The following is a 17446-nucleotide window of genomic DNA, read 5'->3' as shown; positions in this document are numbered from 1 at the left end:
AAGAAGGAGAGTTGGCTCAGCGCAAGGTGACCCTTGACAGCCACGAGGAGGAACTTGCCGCGCAGGAGCAAGCAATTGGCGGGGCTGTCAAGGAGGCAAGGGATGCTGCCGCAGCTGCTAAGGCCGCCAAGAAGGAGCTGGAGGTGAAGGTGGCGCAGCTGGAGGCAGATCTCAAGGCGAGCGGGGAGGAGCTTGCCGTGCTTAAGCGCAAGCGCGAGAAGGACGCTGCCGCTCATGGTGAGCTGCAGGGTATTCTCGCTGAGAGGGGCAAAGAGCTCAGTGCCGCCAAGGATTCAAATGCAGACATGGAGTTGAAGCTGGCCACGTTGACTCAGACGCTGGACGTCACCAGGGAGCGAGAGGTGACCTTGTCGGAGAAGGTCAAGGCCGACGAGGCGCTGCTGGTGAATGCTGCTGCCGCCCACGACGCCTTCAGGGAGACATTGGAGCATTGGACTGAAGGTCTTGTGGATGCTGCCGCTGCCATTGACGGGGAGTTGGCGCAGCTGGGGATGGAGGATTTTGGGTACCCCTCCGACGAGCATCTTCAACCCAGCGCCAAGCTCAGCTTGTTCTTCAAAGGCGTGGCGACGGCCCTCTAGCGACTCTGGGAGAGGATCCCAAAGCAACTGGCCGACGAGTCGCGCAGGATCTGTGCAGGAGCTCTCCAGAAGGTGCTGATGAAGGTGGCCTTCCGCAATCCAGGCCTCGACTTCACCAACGTCCTCAAATCCTTGCCGCCGGATGCTGATCGGGATGCGCTCAAGGCCCTTGTCGCACCCATTGTGGACAAGGTGAGCGAGATCAAGAGGGTTGAGGGCGACCGCGTAGATTAGGCCACCCTTCTTTTATTTTTCTTTGTCGCCGCTGGTCCTGTCATGAGAACATTCTGTTAGAGCTGCGACAAGTTATCTTGTAATATAACTCTGTTTTGGGTAGAGATTTGCTATGTTATTTCCTTTACTTGATTCCTTCCTTTCTATGTTTTTACCCTGCGCTTTTAGGGAACTTGTCGGCGTAGGCACCCGAGCCGCGAACGCTGAGTGCGGGACGTCAGCAGCCTGCTGGCGGTGCCGCTTCTAACAAGAAACCTTGTCGCGACTAGCTGCAGCACACTTAAGTTGTTGAGAGGACTCGAAACAAAGTAAGGGCGCAACTAGCTACGAGTTGGTTCCTCCGCGCACAGGTTTTCCATACAAAGTACGGTCGTTCGAGGAAGATAACTTAAAAATTTAAAAACTGATTGCTCAAACTTTGGCAACTTAGCTTTTCTGTCGTTTGCTTCCCGGTAAGGCGATACTTCCTTGAACGATGCCTGGTCCACACCGTTATCTTCTTCATTCCCCCCGGCAAACTTGGGTGCGAGGGAAATTTCCTTTCCTTTTTGAGAAAGAGAAAGAAGAGAAAATAAAGGCATGGAGCCTTATGGCTCGTTATTGCTTACCGGGGGTAGGTGCTGCACAAAGTGTCAGATAACGCATGCAAATATAAAGTAAAAAGCATGAATTTGACAAGATGTGCGGAGCGCATGAGCTTTACTTATGCACGGGATCTGCGCCCGGCTTTGTACAAAGGATTACATGCAACATCGGCAAGACTTGTACAAAAGGTGGTTGCCGGAACGGATTCCGGCAACCGTGCCCTACGGGTAAAACTTACGAAGATGCTCAATGTTCCAGGAGTTGCTCACCGGAGTGCCATCTTCGGTCTCAAGGCGGACAGCGCCAGGCCTAGTGACTCGTTTCACCCGGTAAGGGCCTTCCCACTTCGGCGTCAACTTGTTGGAATTCTTGGCGGACTGAACACGCCGAAGAACAAGGTCGCCTTCCTCGAAACTTCTGGCATTAACTTTGCGGCTATGGTAGCGGCGCAAATCTTGCTGGTATCGAGCAGCTCGTACAGCAGCCTGAAGACGGTCCTCCTCAAGGAGCAGCGCGTCATCTTGTCGCAGCTGCTCTTGCTCAAACTCATCATAAGAGAGCACTCGAGGCGACCCGTATACGAGTTCCATGGGGAGAACTGCCTCTACTCCATAGACTAGAGCGAAAGGTGTCTGGCCAGTGGCTCGATTTGGCGTCGTCCTGATCGACCAAAGAACCACCGGTAGCTCCTTGATCCAGTTCCTTCCGCACTTGCGCAGCCTGTCGAAAGTTCTGGTCTTGAGCCCACGCAGCACTTCAGCATTTGCCCTCTCCGCTTGACCGTTGCTTCTCGGATGAGCAACAGAAGCGAAGCAGACCTTGGCGCCAAGATCTTGGATGTACTGCATGAAGGTGCGGCTCGTGAATTGCGTGCCATTGTCGGTGATGATCCTATTAGGGATCCCGAAACGGCAAACAATCGACCTGAAGAACTTGACTGCTGACTGTGCTGTCACCTTCCTCACAGGTTCCACTTCCGGCCACTTTGTGAACTTGTCGATCGCAATGTACAAGTACTCAAAGCCCCCGATAGCTCGGGGAAAGGGGCCGAGGATATCGAGCCCCCAGACCGAAAATGGCCAGGATAAAGGGATCGTATGGAGAGCTTGAGCTGGCTGGTGTATCTGTTTGGAGTGGAACTGGCACGCTTCACACTTGGTTACTTGTGCAGTTGCATCCTGGAGGGCTGTCGGCCAAAAGAAACCTTGCCGGAAAGCTTTGCTGGCAAGTGCTCTTGCGCCAATGTGGTGACCACATATGCCTCCATGTATCTCTGCCAACAGCTTTTGTCCGTCTTCCCGGCAAATACACTTCAATTTCACACCGTTGAGTCTTCTTCTGTATAGTGTACTGTCGACAAACTGGTACATACTTGACTGCCGGGCTACTTTTTCCGCTTCTTCTTGCTCTTCGGGAAGTTCTCCTGTCTGAAGGAAATGGACAATGTGCTGTGCCCATGCTGGAGCTTGTGGCTCGACAACAAGGATTAAAGGCACATCTGCTGCTGCGGGAACATCCGCTTCTACGGCAAGAACTTGTGGCCCTGCCGGAGCTTGATGTTCCCCGGCAAGCTTGCCGGAGCAAAACTTGTCGGGAGCGTCTGCTACGACGGAACAAACCATAAGGCTTGCTGGAGCAGACCGCTCCTCAGCACCCTTGGTGTTGATCGTGGGGACTTTCTTGGTGGCGGCTTCCGGGAGCTTTCCCGGAAAATAGTCACCAGAAATCAATTTTCTCTTCTTGCTCTGTCCAGTTGATGGTGTTACAAACGGGTGATTCAGTTTGAGCACAAAGATCCCTGGTTCCATAGGTAACTTCAGTGCGGCGCACTTCGACAGGCCATCAGCTATGCCATTCTGAGCTCTTGGAACATGTTCCATCTACAGGCTGTCAAGGTGCTCTTCTAGCTTCCTCACTTCATCAACATATGCTTCCATCAATGGACTCTGATAGTTCTTGTTCACTTGGCGGACGACAAGCTGTGAGTCACCTCTGACAATGAGTTTCTTGATCCCAAGGTCTGCTGCGATCCTGAGACCGGCAAGCAATCCTTCATACTCTGCAGTATTGTTCGTTGCTTGCTCCTTGGGAAAGTGCATCTGGACTACGTAGTTGAGGTGCTCTCCGGTGGGTGCAACAAGTAGCACGCCCGCACCGGCGCCTTGCAGCGAGAAGGCACCATCAAAGTACATCAGCCACTCTTTGCCTGCTTCCTTGACGGGGATGCACGTCTATTGAATTTCTTCATCTGGTGTTCGCGTCCATTCTGCTATGAACTCTGCCAATGCTCTGCTTTGGATAGTTGAAGTGCTTTCAAACTTGAGGCCAAAGCTTGACAGTTCCAGCGCCCACTTGACAATCCTGCCTGTCGCTTCTGGATTTTGCAGTATCCTTTTCAGCGGAAAGCGAGTGACAACTGTGATCTCATGTGCTTGGAAGTAATGGCGCAGCTTTCTCGAGGCCATGAGGAGGCCGAAAAGCAGTTTCTGCACACCAGAGTACCTTGACCTAGCCCCCTGCAGAAGGGAGCTGACAAAGTAAACTGGGCGCTGCACCATTCTCTTCTGCACCTTCTCATGCTCCTGCGCAGATCCATCCTTGTCAGGACCAGAGCTTGCCGGTGAAGTCCTCTGCTTGTCACCGGATGTATCCGCCGTGGTTGCTGGCTCGTCGTCCGCCTCCCTCTCCGCTACTTACACAGCACTAACCACTTGATTTGTTGCCGCTATATATAGCAGCAACTTCTCTTGTGGCTTAGGTGCGACAAGTGTTGGAGTGGAGGACAGGTATCTCTTCAAGTCCTGCAGCGCAGCCTCCACTTCCGGAGTCCATTTCATTGGACCTGCCTTTTTCAAAATTTTGAAAAATGGCAGGGCGCGCTCGGCAGACCTAGAGATAAACCTGCTGAGAGCAGCTATACAACCGGCAAGTCTTCGTACATCCTTGACGCGCTTTGGTTTTTCAATCTGCTCAATGGCCTTGATCTTGTCGGGATTGGCCTCAATTCCCCGCTGAGACACGAAGAACCCGAGAAGCTTGCCGGAGGGGACTCCAAACACACACTTCTCGGGGTTAAGCTTGAGGTTGATCTTGCGCAGATTTGCAAAGGTTTCATCTAAATCTTGAATTAGGGTCGCTTTGTCCTTGCTCTTGACCACTATGTCATCCATGTAGGCTTCCACATTTCTGTGCATTTGCGGTTCAAAAGCGTCATGGACTACCCTTGCAAATGTTGAACCAGCATTCTTCAAACCGAAAGGCATCCGTACGAAACAGTATGTGCCACATGGGGTAATGAATGCGGTTTTCTCCTCATCCTCTTCTGCCATGAAGATCTGATGATATCCTGAGTATGCATCAAGAAATGAAAGCAAGTCACATCCGGCCGTGGAGTCAACAATCTGGTCGATGCGCGGCAAGGGAAATGGGTCTTTGGGGGCAAGCTTTATTAACATCGGTAAAGTCAATACAAAGCCTCAATTTCCCGTTTGCCTTACGCACGACTACAGGATTGGCCAACCACTTAGGATGGAGCACTCCTCTGACAAGGCCTGCTGCTTATCCTCTGACAAGGCCTGCTGCTTCCAATTTCTTGATCTCTTTTGCAATGAATTCTTGGCGCTCCAATGCCTGTTTCCTTACTTTCTGCTTGACGGGCCGCGCATGAGGATAGACGGCAAGATGGTGCTCGATTACTTTCCTGGGAACACCGGGGATGTCAGACGGTTGCCATGCAAACACGTCGACGTTCGCCCGCAGGAAAGCAACGAGCGCGCTTTCCTATTTAGGGTCGAGAGTGGCACTGATGGTGAAGGTACCACTAGTGCCGTCCTCCTTGGCGGAAACCTTCTTGGTCTCTGGTGGAGCTGCCATTGTCTTCTTACACTTGCCGGTGGAGCTCGATGGTGCGTCCTCGACGGTAGCGCAGCACTCCGAAGAGGTGCGCTTGCCGGAGTGGGAATCAGAGCTCTTGCCGGACTTGGTCCTCTTCTTCCCCCCGAGAGCTTCAGCGGCAAGTGAGTTGCGATCTGTTGTGGCTGCTGCTTCTCGGTAAATCTTGTCGGCGCAGATAAGGGCATCCTTCTTGTCGCCAGGGACAGAGATGACACTTATCGGGCTGGCATCTTCAGTATGTTGTATGCATAATGAGAGGCTGCCATGAACTTGGCGAGTGCTGGACGGCCAAGTATCCCATTGTAAGGCAATGGAAAGTCAGCAACGTCAAAAGTTACCCTCTCAGTCCTGAAGTTTAACTCACTGCCAAATGACACAGGCAATGTGATCTTTCCCTTCGGTTTGCTCGTCCCCGGATTGATTCCTTGGAATGTGCCGGTCTCTTCGAGCTCGCCATCAGGGATCTGGAGTTTTTGGAGTACTGCGGAGGAGATCAAGTTCAAGCCGGCCCCGCCATCAACTAGCATCTTTGTGACCTTGAGGTTGCGGATAGTTGGTGAAACCAACATCGGCAAGCACCCGACCGCAGTTATGCGATCAGGGTGATCCTCAATATCAAAGATGATAGGCGTGCTGGACCATCTCAGAGGCTTGCGTCACTCGACGGGTGGTTCTGCCGCATTGACTTCCCGCACCCATTGCTTGAGCTGGCGGGGCGAAGTATGCAGGGAAGCACCACCGTCAACGCACAGGACCTCTGTGGCTTTCTGGAACTCCTGCTCGTCGGTCTCATCTTCATCCATATCTTCATCGTCGTCGTCGTCTTCATCCTTGTCGCGGCCGCGGGGAGGTCTGTCTCCTTGCCGCTGCTTGGCCTTGCCGCGGCGTCCTCCTCGGCCGGGACGTTTCTTGCTGGCTCCCCCAGCACCTTCCTGGGCCTTCTCCTTGTCACGCCGCTCGTATTCAGCCTTTTGCTGCTCAACAAGCTGCTCGACCTTCTTGCAGCTCTGGAGGTCATGGCCCTTGGTGCGGTGGATCTTGCAATACTGCTTGCTGGTGCTGTCCTGCTTGTCGGCGACCGCCACAGCTGCGGCAACCTCCTTGTCGAAGCTACCAGCTTCGGCTTTCTTGCCGGATTGCTCAACAACTAGCACATCTTTGCCTTTCTTCTTCCTGTTGTTCCGCCGCCGGTTCTTCCTTGCCGGGGCAGTGTCCTCACTATCAGATCCTTCTGCTCCTGTGTTCTCTCCGGGGAGTTTCCTCCCTTCCTCAGCACGTGCACACTTGTCGGCCAGGGCATATAGCTCACTGACATCTCTGATCTTGCACATCGCCATCTCCTCCCGCATCCTGCGGTTCCGCACGTTCTGATGGAACGCGCTGATTACCGCGGCAGGGTGGACATCTGGGATGTTGTGCTGTACGCGGCTGAATCTTTGAATGTACTTGCGCAGGGGCTCTCCTTCCTTCTGGGCGAGCAGATGAAGGTCGCTCTCTTGTCCATGAGGCTTGTGGCCGCCTGTAAAGGCGCCGACAAACTGATGGCACAAATCAGCCCAGGAGGATATGGAGTTGTCCGGCAAGTGCATGAGCCAGGATCTGACATTGGGCTTGAGCACCAGCGAGAAGTAGTTGGCAAGGATCTTGTCGTCCCGTCCTCCGGCAGCATGCACCGTGATGGTGTAGATGCTGAGGAACTCCGACAGATGCGTCTTGCCGTCGTACTTCTCCGGTACGTCTGGCTTGAAATTCTTCGTACTGGGCCACTGGACATGCCGCAGCTCACGAGTGAACGCAGGGCAACCTACCGCGTACGGCAAGTCGCCTGGTTCCCCTGGCGCATGCACGTCAACAGAGGGCCCAACGCGCTTGTCGGATTGACGTCGCGCTTCTCTTCGGCGCTCGATGCGAGTATGAGCGTCTTCTTGCTGTCATTCATGAAGGACTTGGCGCTGATCGCGACGAGCTCGTGGATCTGACAATGCGGTGGAGTCGCTGTCGAGGTGGATCCGGCGAGTTGGCAATCTTGGCCTTCGGGGTGGAGAGTGCATGGTGGTTGCACCCCCACCGGTTTCGTCACCACCGGCTCGTGCCTAGCAGTCCTGTCGCGGCTGTGATGCAGTTGGCTGCCGCGGAGTGTCGCCGTTGGCGAAGCCGATGAGACTCTGAATGGTGGCCCTCCATTGGTCGATCTTGTCTTCCGCTGGAGGGTAATCCAGGAGCAGCTGAGCTCGCGCCAAAGCTTCTGCTGGAGTGGTGGGCGGCAGTGGCGAACGGTGCGAGGAGCGGGATATGCTCGGACTTCTAACTATGTTAGAAGGAGCAGCATCCCGTCCAGGCGACCGTGTCTCGCTCGTGCCAGCACGTTGGCGTGCATGCTGGTCTTGAGCACCCCGATATCCACCAGCTCGATCTTGTCCCAACGAACGTATGGTACTGCGAATACCATGACGCTGTCGGTCCTGCGCCTCCTGAGATGGGCGCGGTACATGTATGGACGCCGAGGTCTGCGCAGCCTTGTCCTTGGACCTGGCAGCATCGTGAGCTTCCTCGTCGACGTCCGTTCTTCCGCCGGTGCCTACCCCACCACCCGTTTGCTCCGGTGGTGGTGGAAATGACGTGGACGGAGCAGTTGCCGCCGAAGTCTTCTTCTTCGGTGGCATGTCGATGAAGAAAATGAAGATCTAGCTCGTGTGAACGCCGGATCAGGTTCACGCAATCTCGACGCCCCCTACCTGACGCACCAAAGATGTCGGGGAAACTAATCCGCGAACACCTATGGGGCCGGTGGACCGTGGCCCCTTTCGGTTCGGCGGGGGGCGGAGATCGCACGAAGAGCGGATCAAGGCGAAGCACACGAGCAGTTTACCTAGCTTCGGAGCTTTCTGGAGAGATAATACCCCTACTGCTGCTTGTCTGATTATATTGTGTTCTTGCTCGAGAGAGCTAAGTGTTTTTCTGGCTTCCAAATGAATCGAACCTCCTCTACGTTGCGCATGGGCCTCCTTTTATATGCTCAAGGGGTCACCGACAGGTGGCAACGCAGAGAAGGGTAAAAGCGTAAAAAGTGTTGCGGTTGGTACACCTACTTGCACAGTGTATCCTACCTAACCCTGACGGCAGGGGACAAAGGCATTAAATGCCCGTCTGTGTCGCCCAAACAGTGCAGAAAGGGACCGTCAGGGACGCCATCGTTCGCCACGATGGCGATCTTGTCAGTGTCGCATGCCACCGCGTACCGCTGGCTGCACAACCTCACGCCACGCGCGCCTGGAAAGGCCCCCAGAGCGACACATTAGTGGATGTGCTGGAGCGTGGGTACAGAGTGGTTACTTGCCGCGGCAAGTGCCTTGCCGCGGTCGTCGTCTTGTCACGCCCGGAAGCTTGTCACTCACCAGGCCTCGATATGCCTTGGTTGGTCTTCCCGGCAAGCTCCTCTTGCCGGGGCCTTGTTGCCTTGCCGGGATGCGTGGCGCGTCGCGGCAAGTTCCTTGGGGTGCCTTGGTTGGCCTTCCCGGCAAGCTCCTCTTGCCGGGGCCTTGTCTCCTTGGCTTGAATACTTTGTTCTTGAATGGCTCCAAAGGAACCACGGAGGATCTTGGCGGTCGCCCGGCAAGCCTTGCCACGGGGTGCTGCAACTGCCCGTGCACAAGTTCGGGATACTAGGGTACCCCTACTCTAGTACACCAACACGGGCCAGATCTCATATGGGACACTATTAGGCCCGGAACGTGGCAGGCCATTAATGGACGGGATCAAATATGGGCCGACATTTGGCCCAAAACATGGCAGCCAGTTAATGGGCCGGCCTACTAGGTGATACGTCCATTTTGCATCATGCTTTTATATCAATATTTATTGCATTATGGGCTGTTATTACACATTATATCTCAATACTTATGGCCATTCTCCCTTATTTTACAAGGTTTACCATGAAGAGGGGGATGGCGGCAGCTGGAATTCTGGCTAGAAAAGGAGCAAACTTGGAAACCTATTCTGCACAACTCCAAAAGACCTAAGACTCCACGAAACAACTTTTCAGATTTAATAAGAATTTTTGGGCAAAAGAAATAGGCCAGGGGGCCCACACCCTGTCCAGGAGACAGGGGGCGCGCCCCCCCTATAGAGCGCGCCCCCTATCTCCTGGGCCCCCTGGTGGGATTCCGGCTGCCATCTTCTGCTATATGAAGGGTTTTCACCTGGAAAAAATCGTGGGCAAGCTTATGGGACAAAACTCCGCAGCCACGAGGCAGAACCTTGGCGGAATCAATCTAGGGCTCTAGCGGAGCTATTCTGCCAGGGACACTTCCCTCCGGGAGGCGGAAATCATCACCAACGTCATCACCAACGATCCTCTCATGGGGAGGGGGTCAATCCCCATCAACATCTTCACCAACACCATCTCATCTCAAAACCCTAGTTCATCTCTTGTATCCGATCTTGTATCAAAACCACAAATTGGTACCTGTGGGTTGCTAGTAGTGTTGATTACTCCTTGTAGTTGATGCTATTTGGTTTACTTGGTGGAAGATCATATGTTTAGATCCTTTATGCATATTATTACCCCTCTGATTATGAACATGAATATGCTTTATGAGTAGTTACGTTTTTTCCTGAGGACATGGGTGAAGTCTTGCTATTAGTAGTCATGTGAATTTGGTATTCGTTCGATATTTTGATGAGATGTATGTTGTCTCTCCTCTAGTGGTGTTATCTGAACATCGACTACATGAAACTTCACCATTATTTGGGCCTACAGGAAGGCATAGGGAAGTAATAAGTAGATGATGGGTTGCTAGAGTGACAGAAGCTTAAACCCTAGTTTATGCGTTGCTTCATTAGGGGTTGATATGGACCCATATGTTTAATGCTGTGGTTAGGTTTACCTTAATATTCCTTTTTGTAGTTGCAGATGCTTGCAATAGGGCTTAATCATAAGTGGGATGCTTGTCCATGTTAGGGCAGTACCCAAGTGCCGGTCTACCCACATATCAAATTATCAAAGTACCGAACACGGATCTTATGAACGTGATGAAAACTAGCTTGATGATAATTCCCAATGTGTCCTCGGGAGCTCCTTCTTCATTATTAGAATTTGTCCAGGCTTATCCTTTGCTACATAAAGGATTGGGCCACCTTTCTGCACTTTATTTACTTTATTTACTTGTTGCTCATTACTATTTATCTTATCACAAAACTATCTATCACCTACTATTTTAGTGCTTGCAGAGAAAACCTTACTGAAAACCGCTTATCATTTCCTTCTGCTCCTCATTGGGTTCGACACTCTTACTTATCGAAAGGACTATGATAGATCCCCTATACTTGTGGTTCATAAAGACTCTTTTTTGGCGCCGTTTCCGGGGAGCGTAGCGCTCTTCATGAGTGGAACTTGGTAAGGAAACATTTATATAGTTTGCTGAAATTTTTTGTTACTTGTTACTATGGAAACTAATCCTTTGAGGGGCTTGTTTGGGGTATCTTCACCACAACCAAAAGAGAAAAGAGATTCTCCTCAACCTACTAAACCTTATGAAAATATTCACTTTGAGATTCCTTCGGGTATGATAGAAAAACTGCTAGCTAATCCTTTTGCAGGAGACGGAACATTGCATCCCGACTTACACCACATCTTTGTGGATGAAGTTTGTGGATTATTTAAGCTTGCAGGTATTCCCGATGATGTTGTCAAAAGGAAGGTATTCCCTTTATCTTTGAAGGGAGATGCAATAACATGGTATAGGCTATGTGATGATACGAGATATTGGAATTATAAGCGATTGAAGTTGGAATTTCACCAGAAGTTCTATCCTATGCATCTTGTTCATCGTGATCGTAATTACATATATAATTTCTAGCCTCGTGAAGGAGAAAGCATCGCTCAAGCTTTTGGGAGGCTTAAGTCAATGTTGTATTCATGCCCCAATCATGAGCTCTCTCGGGAAATGATTATTCAGAATTTTATGCTCGGCTTTCTCTTGATAATCGCAACCTGCTTAATACTTCGTGTGTTGGTTCCTATATGCTGAAGACTGTTGAATTCAAATGGGACTTATTGTAAAGAATTAAATGCAACTCTGAAGATTGGGGTTCCGACGATGGTAAGGATTCAGGTATGACACCTAAGTTCGATTGTGTTAAATCTTTTTATGGATACCGATGCTTTCCATGGATTTAGCTCTAAGTATGGACTTGACTCTGAGATAGTAGCTACTTTTTGTGAAACTTTTGCTACTCACGTTGATCTCCCTATAGAGAAGTGGTTTAAATATAATCCTCCTGTTGAAGTTAAAGTAGTTACACCTATTACAGTCGAAGAGAAGACTATTACATATAGTGATCCCATTATTCCTACTGCTTATGTTGAAAAACCTCCTTTTCCTGTTAGGCTAAAAGATCATGTTAAAGCTTCGACTGTTGTTCGCAAGAGTAATACTAGGACTTACACACCTCCTGAGCAAATTAATGTTGAACCTGTATTGCTATGATTAAAGATCTCTTGGATTAGGACTTAGATGGGCATGTCATCTCTTTCTTGGGTGAAACTGCTAATATTGCTAGACCCGATACTAAGACACGTAGACCTGTTGTAGGCACTCCTGTTATTTCCGTTAAAATAGGAGATCATTCTTATCATGGTTTATGTGATATGGGTGCTAGTGCTAATGCGATACCTTATGATCTTTATAAATTATGCATGATATTGCACCTGTTGAATTAGAAGACATTGATGTTACTATTAAGTGTGCTAATAGGGACACCATTAAACCTATTGGGATTGTTAGAGATGTTGAAGTCTTGTGTGGGAAGATTAAATACCCTGCTGATTTTCTCGTTCTTGGTTCCCCACAAGATGATTTTTGTCCCATTATTTTTGGTAGACCCTTCTTGAATACTGCTAGTGCTAAGATTAATTGTGAAAAGAATATTGTCACTGTTGGCATAGATGGTATGTCTCATGAGTTTAATTTTGCTAAGTTTAGTAGACAACCTCGTGAAAGGGAACCATCTAGTAAGGATGAAATTATTGGTCTTGCTTCCATTTCTATTCCTCCAACTAATCCGTTAGAACAATATTTGCTAGACCATGAAAATGATATGTTTATGAAGGAAAGGGAAGAAATAGATGAAGTGTTCCTTAAACAAGAATCTATGTTGAAACATAACCTTCCCGTTGAAATTCTTGGGGATCCCCCTCCACCCAAGGGTGACCCCGTGTTTGAACTCAAACCATTACCTGATAATCTTAAGTATGCTTATATTGATGAAAAGGAGGTATATCGTGTTATTATTAGTGCTAACCTTTCAGAGAAAGAAGAAGAAAGATTATTGAAAACTCTGAAGAAGCACCGAGCTGCTATTGGATATACTCTGGATGATCTTAAGGGCATTAGTCCCACATTATGTGAACACAAAATCTCAGTGCAAAAAGATTCCAAACCAGTTAGAGATCCTCAAAGACGATTAAATCCCAAAATGAAGGAAGTGGTAAGAAAGGAGATACTAAAACTCCTTGAGGTAGGTATTATTTATCCCATTGCTGATAGTGAATGGGTAAGCCCTGTATATTGTGTCCCCAAAAAGGGAGGTATTACCGTTGTTCCTAATGATAAAGATGAATTAATCCCGCAAAGAATTATTACAGGTTATAGGATGGTAATTGATTTCCATAAGTTAAATAAAGCCACTAAGAAAGATCATTACCCTTTACCTTTTATTGATCAAATGCTAGAAAGGCTATCCAAACACACACATTTTTGCTTTGTAGATGGTTATTCTGGCTTCTCTCAGATACCTGTTTCAGTGGGGGATCAATCTAAAACTACTTTTACTTGCCCTTTTGGTACTTTTGCTTATAGACGTATGCCTTTTAGTTTATGTAATGCACCTGCTACCTTTCAAAGATGCATGATGGCTATATTTTCTGATTTTTGTGAAAAGATTTGTGCGGTATTCATGGATGACTTCTCTGTTTATGGATCCTCTTTTGATGATTGTTTGAGCAACCTTGATCGAGTTTTGCAAAGATGCGAAGACACTAGTCTCGTCCTGAATTGGGAAAAGTGTCACTTTATGGTTAATGAAGGCATTGTCTTGGGACAGAAGATCTCCGAGAAAGGTATTGAAGTTGATAAAGCCAAAGTTGATGCTATTGAAAAGATGCCATGTCCCAAGGACATAAAAGGTATAAGAAGTTTCCTTGGTCATGCCGGTTTTTATAGGAGGTTCATTAAGGACCTTTCTAAAATCTCTAGGCCTCTGACTAATTTATTGCAAAAAGATATACCTTTTGCCTTTGATGATGATTGTGTAGAAGCATTTGAAACACTTAAGAAGGCTTTGATCACTGCACCTATTGTTCAGCCACCTGATTGGAATTTGCCTTTTGAAATTATGTGCGATGCTAGTGATTATGCTGTAGGTGCTGTTTTAGGGCAAAGAGTCAATAAGAAATTGAATGTTATCCATTATGCTAGTAAGACTCTTGATACTGCCCAGAGAAATTATGCTACTACTGAAAAAGAATGCTTAGCCGTTGTGTTTGCATGTGATAAATTTAGACCTTATATTGTTGATTCCAAAGTTACTATTCACACCGATCATGCTGCTATTAAATATCTTATGGAAAAGAAAGATGCTAAGCCTAGACTCATCAGATGGGTTCTCTTGTTCCAAGAATTTGATTTGCATATTATTGATAGAAAGGGAGCTGAGAACCCCGTTGCAGACAACTTGTCTAGGCTAGAGAATGTTCTTGATGACCCACTGCCTATTAATGATAGTTTTCCTGATGAACAATTAGCGGTTGTCAATGCTTCTCATACTGCTCCTTGGTATGCTGATTATGCTAATTACATTGTTGCCAAATATATACCTCGTAGTTTCACATACCAGCAAAAGAAAAAGTTCTTTTATGATTTAAGATATTACTTCTGGGATGATCCACACCTTTATAAAGAAGGAGTAGATGGTATTATTAGACATTGTGTGCCTGAGCATGAACAGGAACAAGTCCTACGCAAGTGTCACTCTAAATACTATGGAGGACACCACGCTAGAGATAGAACTGCACACAAGGTACTACAATCTGGTTTTTATTGGCCTACTCTTTTTAAAGATGCTCGTAAGTTTGTCTTATATTGTGATGAATGTCAAAGAATAGGTAACATTAGTAGACATCAAGAAATGCCTATGAATTATTCTCTTGTTATTGAACCGTTTGATGTATGGGGCTTTGATTATATGGGACCTTTTCCTGCCTCCAATGGTTATACACATATTTTAGTTATTGTTGATTACGTTACTAAGTGGGTAGAAGCTATTCCAACTAGTAGTGCTGATCATAACACTTCTATTAAAATGCTTAAAGAAGTTATTTTTCCAAGGTTTGGAGTCCCTAGATATCATATGACTGATGGTGATTCACACTTTATTCATGGTGCTTTCCGTAAGATGCTTGCTAAGTATGATGTCAATTGAATCGCATCTCCTTATCACCCACAGTCTAGTGGTCAAGTAGAGTTGAGCACTAGAGAGCTCAAATTAATTTTGCAAAAGACTATGAATAGATCTAGAAAGAATTGGTCCAAAAAACTTGATGATGCATTATGGGCCTATAAAACTGCATACAAAAATCCTATGGGTATGTCTCCATATAAGATGGTCTATGGAAAAGCATGTCATTTACCTCTTTAACGTGAACATAAAGCATATTGGGCTGTTAAAGAGCTCAATTATGACTTCAAACTTGCCAGTGAGAAAAGGTTATTTGATATTAGCTCACTTGATGAATGGAGAACCCAAGCATATGAGAATGCTAAGCTTTTTAAAGAAAAAGTCAAACGCTGGCATGATAAGAGGATACAAAAGCGTGAGTTTAACGTAGGAGATTATGTGTTATTATTCGACTCTTGTTTAAGATTTTTTGCAGGAAAAATTCTCTCAAAATGGGAAGGTCCCTACATTATCGAGGAGGTCTATCGTTCGGGTGCTATAAAAATCAAGAACTTCGAAGGCACAAACCCGAGGGTGGTAAATGGTCAAAGAATTAAATTATATTTCAGGTAATCCTATCAATGTTGAAACTAATGTTATTGAAACCATAACCCCTGAGGAATACATAAGAGACACTTTTCAGAACGTTCCAGACTCCGAAAATGCATAGGTACGTGGTACGGTAAGTAAACCGACTCCAAAACAACTCTAATGGCAATTTTTATCAGTTTTGGATTATTTAAGGATTTTAGGAAGAAAGAAGTAGTCCGAAAGGGGCACGAGGCTCCCACGAGAAAGGAGGGCGCGCCCCCCCTATAGGGCGTGCTCCCTGTCTCGTGGGCACCTCATGTGCCTCTCGGACTCCGTTTTCTTGTATGTTACGTATTTTGGTCGGTAAAAATTCATTATATATACTCCCGAAAGTTTTGACCACCGTATCACGCAAATATCCTCTGTTTTCGTTTCGAGCTGTTCCTGTTGCAGATTTGGAACGAGATGTCGTCCCATGATTCGGAGGGAGAGACCTACATGGCTGATTTTATTGCAAACCCAAAAGTATATGGGTATGTGGAACATTATGGATGGACCACAGAGGAAGAAGAAGACTATAATCCAAAGAGGAAGGAGGAGACAAGCTCTGATAAAGAGGACGATCCACTACCTCAACCTGGTGATATGCATGTTTAGTTCAAGAAGTCAAGCCTCCCTAAGGTCCAATCTATCCCACCACGTTTTTTGCAGGACAGCAAGGCAACACTATGCAAAAAGATAATGAAACTTGAGCTCGAGAATGAGGATCTGAGGGAGGAAAATTTTAGCCTCAGACGTAAGCTAGAGAAGAAAAGTGCAACAACTCCTACTCCATCACCTCCGAAGAAATAATCACATGGGTATGGGCACTCCCCTTGGCATCTGCCAAGCTTGGGGGAGGTGCCCCGGTATCGTATCACCATCACACTCCTATCTTTACCGCTTTATTTAGTTCGATCCTTTTAGTAGTATCTTGATCTATTAGTTCGAAGTTTTGATATCAAGTAGTTTTGAGTTTTGCTTTGTGATCTCTTTTTGTAATCGAGTCCATGTGCTATCTATAATAAAAATTAGTGTTGAGTCAAGGGCTTTGCTATGTTGCTATGATCTTGAAAAAGTAGAAAGAACAAAAGAGTTCATATTGATCTTATGGATAGTGATAACTTCACACATAGAAAGTATGAGGCATAAAAATTGTTGAGAGTTGATGAACGTAGCCTTGGTCATCATTGCAATTAATAGGAAGTGATAAGGGAAGAGGGGTTCAGATATAAATATATTATCTTGGACATCTTTTATGATTGTGAAGCACTCATTAAGTATGACATGCTAAAAGAGTTGACGTTGGACAAGGAAGACAACGTAATGGTTTATGTTTTCCGACATCTCAGTTAAAGTATATTGTCATTGACCTTCCAAACATGTTGAGCTTGCCTTTCCCCCTCATGCTAGCCAAATTCCTTGCACCAAGTAGAGATCCTACTTGTGCTTCCAAATACCCTTAAACCCAGTTTTGCCATGAGAGTCCACCATACCTACCTATGGATTGAGTAAGATCCTTCAAGTAAGTTGTCATCGGTGCAAGCAATAAAAATTGCTCTCTAAATATGTATGACTTATTAGTGCAGAGAAAATAAACTTTCCATAAGCACATATGGACCTCGCTGCCATAGCAGGGTAGGACAAAAGATGTCATACAAGTTCTTTCCATAAGCACGTATGACTATTTAGATACATGCCTACATTATATTTATGAACTAGAGCTAGTTTTGTATTGCCTTAGGTTATGACTGTTATGTGATGAATATCATCCAACGAATTCACCGATCCATTGCCTACGAATTTCCTACATATTGCTCTTACTAAGTTGCTACTACTGTTACTATTTCACTTGCTACAAAATCACTACTATCATTGTCACCATTACTGTTACTGCTACCACTACTATCAAAATTATCGTACTACTTTGCTACTGATCACTTTGCTACAGATTTAATGTCTAGGTGTGGTTGAATTGACAACTCAGCTACTAATACTTACAATATTCTTTGACTCCCCTTGTGTCAAATCTATAAATTTGGGTTGAATACTCTACCCTCGAAGAC

The sequence above is a fragment of the Triticum aestivum genome, chromosome 4B, assembly GCF_018294505.1.
Source record: "Triticum aestivum cultivar Chinese Spring chromosome 4B, IWGSC CS RefSeq v2.1, whole genome shotgun sequence".
Lineage (NCBI taxonomy): Eukaryota > Viridiplantae > Streptophyta > Magnoliopsida > Poales > Poaceae > Triticum > Triticum aestivum.
Note: the sequence above shows the minus strand (reverse complement) of the source record.